Below are 4,621 nucleotides of genomic sequence, written 5' to 3' on the forward strand. Positions count from 1 at the left end.
TTTTCCCGCCAAAATTTCATTCGAATTTGAGAAGAAAGTGACCTCCCCCTATCCTGTGCTGGTCTCCCTTTAGCAGATGCCTGGAAATGGGTCACCCCTTAGTAATTAGGTTACCCCTTATCCAAAGTGAGAGTCTGTATGGTAATTTTCTCCCACGAGCGCAAAAACCACTTTTTTAGCCAATTTCGCCGCAAAAGCTTATTTCTCCAAAAACACCTATAGGGACATAAAAAGCCATAATAAATATAAAATCGAGCACTAATAATATATACAATTGAGATTATATAAGACACAAAAATGTGCCTATCAATTGAGCATACATCTCTCGGTGTGTTATACTTGCCCGATTGAGCATATTTCCTAAGGGAAATCTGGACTGCCCATGTCAATCTCAGAAACGATCACGACCACACAAGTTGGCCGCATGATTTAACCAGCTTAGACGAACTCTAGCAGGAACAGGCAACCACCACAATGACCACCATCGGGCCCTCTTAATGCCATGGCCGGTCAGGTACAAGTCACGCCCTCCAAACGACCACCAAACACCAGCCTGAAGTTGGATGTCCAGGCTGGTATGGAGCGGCTTGGAGGAGATCGTACGAGCAAAGGCTTCCTACGGCAGTCTCAAATCCATCACTTCCGTTCATCTTCGCCGACGCGATTGGACGGCGCAGATCTCCCCATTCCCGATCGGACAAGCACCTTTGTGTACACCGGCGGGCGCCCTTTCTACCTGCATAGCCGACCATCTCACGACCTAGCCAGGGAGGAGCAAACGCTCGCCCAAATTTCGGCCTGCCTGATGCTTCAAGGGTCGCAGGAAATTCCACTAAGGGTCTTAAATCGACCATCCAACTTCACCGTCAGGTTTGGATGGCTTAGATCATACCCATAGCCATCAGACAGGTATTGGCATGTTCACCACCGACCCAATGTGGGCCCCACATGGTCGGCCACCCCAGACGAGAAGCATAGCTTGCAAATTCTTCCAGCCAAAATAGCATGCACATGAAACCCTTATTAGGGTTTGCGGCGTATCACATGTGTCGCAAATCAGTCACAACCATCCATCTTTGCAAGCATAGATGGAGGGTGTAGATGTAGATTCAAAGGGTCCCAAGCATGTCAATACGATCACCGTGGGCCCGTCTACATGTGTGACCGATCGGTCAAGGCCGACCATGACTAGGTGCCTCGATTCGTGCGCCCAAACTAGGTATGGTCACAACTCTTTTGCGGCATGGTTTTTCTATTGCAAACCGATCTCGACCACTCAACTTTGTCGGACAAATGAGTGGCTTAGATCACATCTTCATGGGACGGTGAGGTAAGGACGCGTACACCGGCAAGCCGTCTACACTCATGCCAGGTCGGTCTTGCCAAAAATGTCTCCCATGCTTGGATTCGACCAAGCTGAAGATTGATGTTCGCTTCCCTCCCTAAGATCAACCCCATCTCATTCACTTTGTGACCGAAGCAAGTCTGGAACGGCCATTTCTTGGTTTAGGCCAGAATTGTACAGATTGATTTCTCGAATCAAAAACACTCTTGTGCAGTGCATTTTTTTAGGGTTTAGATTCATTTTTCATCCACACACCCCAAATTACCAAAACCGGCAGAAATAGTTTTCACCCATAAAAAATTGGCGACCACGGTGGGAGATTAATCTCTCGGTCGCAAAATTAATTTTCAATTTCATTTCAATTTGTTCATATTGCAAAATGGTGGATCTTAGGTCTGAATCAACAACCAATCCCGACGGAGCCAGCGCCGACAACACTCTCGGCGTTGATATCCCGATTGGTGGTGTTACCTGCCAATGCAATCAATGTATCTTGTGGAATTACGTCCTCTACCACCAGCACCAGCATAGCAGGAGGAGATATTCCATTGGGTGTGACGCCTCCTGTCACCAGAGCCAGAGTAGCTGCAAATCCCGGCGTCTCATCGAGTATAACGCCTCCGTCCGTCACCAGGGCAACTACCACTCCTGCCTCAGGACGAGGGGTCGGAGGAGCCAGAGGAGGACAACCTCCTATTACTATGGTGGATTTGATGGAGAGACAAGAAGTCCTTGATAAGGCACAGACGGACATGGCTGCAACTCAGAAAGAGGTAGTCACTTTTCTCAAGATATTAACTGATCGGTTGCCACAAAAGCCAAGACATCCCCTGGAGCCAACAAGGAACGCATTCAACGCACCCGGAGCAGGTACTTCAGCGGCGTGGGCCTACATGGACCTGATCAAAGAAGCGATAAACGACATCTCCTTATCAAGATGACATCATATATGAGCGGTCCTGTCATGGAGACTCCTACACTGGGGACTGATCCTCACAACAATCCTCCTCAATTCAATAGTTTCACTATGAACCAGAGGCCGGTGGATCAGGAAGCGGCTTCTCTTGTGGAAAGTTTATGTGAACTTTTACACCTCTCGAAGAATCAGCGGGCGGAGACCTTTGCTGCAATCAACCAGAGGAAGGTCACAACCGTGCCCTACATGTTACCGCACACATCAAGGATTCAGAGTTCAAGAGGGACTTATCGACACAAGAGCGTCTTCGAATGTGATTACTCTCAAGACTCTCAGGACATCCAAGGTTCGCCCAGGCAAGGTCGTACGGAAGCCTACTACAATGACGGACTTCGAGGGAAACCAAACCGACACGTACGGAAGCTCCGCGGAAAGAATCAGACAAAGTTCGTTGCATCCCACTCCCCACGTGGGCGTCAATTCAGGAGTAAGACCGTCTTGCATCATTGAGGGCTAAAACCCACGATGCATCTTTGCTGACGAAGCATTCTTCTCCATCCTGTGAAGCCGCGACCCACGTTCACACGAAGAGGGAACGGACTTTTATGGCGAGCCGTGATCAGAAAGGAAAAACGGTGTACCAACGCCGTTGTTAGCAATTAGCAGGGGAGACTGTCCCCCAGTCTCTCCACCCAATGGAATGCTACAACAACGACGAGCCACGAGATGAAGTACCAGATGCTCCACGACAGTTGCAGGACGGTACCAATTCCACAACTGATGAGGTCGAAGTGGTCAACATCGGGGATGAGAAATATCCCAAGCCTATCTCCATCAGTTCGACCTTGTCTGCGGAGGAACACACGATACTTGTGCAACTTCTCAAGGAATACCAGGACATATTTTCTCAGACGTATGAAGAAATGCCTGGCCTAGATGAAAAACTGGTCACCCACCATCTACATGTCATACCCGGATCCAAGCCGATCAAGCAATCCCCGAGGCAATTCAGGCATGAGGTAGAAGAACAAATCAAGATTGAGATTCAGAAGTTTCCGGCTGCTGGCTTCATCAAACCCATCCATCATCCGACCTGGCTGGCTAATGTGGTTCCGGTAAAGAAGAAGAATGGACAGATCAGGTGCTGCGTGGATTTCAGAGACTTGAATAGATGTTGTCCCAAAGATGATTTTCCTTTAACTAACATCGACATGTTGGTGGATGCCACCAGCGGACACGGCATGTTCTCTTTTATGGATGGATACAACGACTACAATTAGATAAGGATGTACGAGCATGATGCAAGTAAGACTGCCTTTCGAACTCCTCCCGGAAATTTTATTATGTTGTAATGCCATTTGGTTTAAAGAATGACGGTGTAACGTATCAACGAGCTATGACGACAATCTTCCACTGGAGCCGATACCTCAAGGGAGCAGCCTCAAGAAGATAACGATGTCTGTGCGTCATGTCGAGAAAGATCCGGACGAAACACTCTATCAGACGATGGTGCATGTCTATCGTGATATGTTGGAGAATCTGCGCTTTTGGTCATCCTCTGGACTTCGTGAAGCTGTTGAACGCTCATCTACAACAGCATCTGCCATGCTATAAAGAACCAGTTTCGCTGAAGCAGTAAGAGGAAAGCCACCGAGATACAAAATCCTGCGCGTCCAAAATCGCCAACTCCAACTCCAGTACCATGCACGGCTGCCACAGTGATGAAACAACGTCCAAGATATTCCATGTCTGGCTCGACGGCAGCAACATCAATAAGGGACACTTTCAGAATTTCGTCTCCCGTTCCAAGATGTCCAAAGACGAGGATATACTCAAGAGAGCAGATGTATTGTCGAAGGACAGTGATATTCCTGGACGTCTATGAAACGCAACGCATACGTAAAGACGGCCTCATGAACCAAGCGTGATAACATCTATCAAGTCGAAGGCTCAGTAAATACTCATGGTCATGGGACTGTCTCTCTCTTTTCCGTTCCATGAGGCAGCATGAAGGAAGCTATCGGTTCCATCATTAGATTCTCCCTCTAATGACGAGACAAGCTCTACCACTATATGATGACCTCCGAGTTCGAGCCCGGAGCTGTCACGCCTCTTCCTTCCAGTCTTTTCTGATCACAGCTGCAGCTGAGAACCGTTGTTCGTTTGTTGATACCAGTGCCCGAGCTTCACCATAGCAACAACCACTACGGACAGAGATAGAACCATATAAGTCACGCTTGGGGATTGAGGCTCAACATGAAGTTCCTTCACCAGTCAAAGACTTCTTCAACACGAGAGAGATGGTCAATCAAGAAGCATGGAATTCGCAAGGGTAAATCAAACGGAAGAGGAAGCCACTT

This window comes from Papaver somniferum, chromosome 10 (genome assembly GCF_003573695.1).
Source record: "Papaver somniferum cultivar HN1 chromosome 10, ASM357369v1, whole genome shotgun sequence".
Classification (NCBI taxonomy): Eukaryota; Viridiplantae; Streptophyta; class Magnoliopsida; order Ranunculales; family Papaveraceae; genus Papaver; species Papaver somniferum.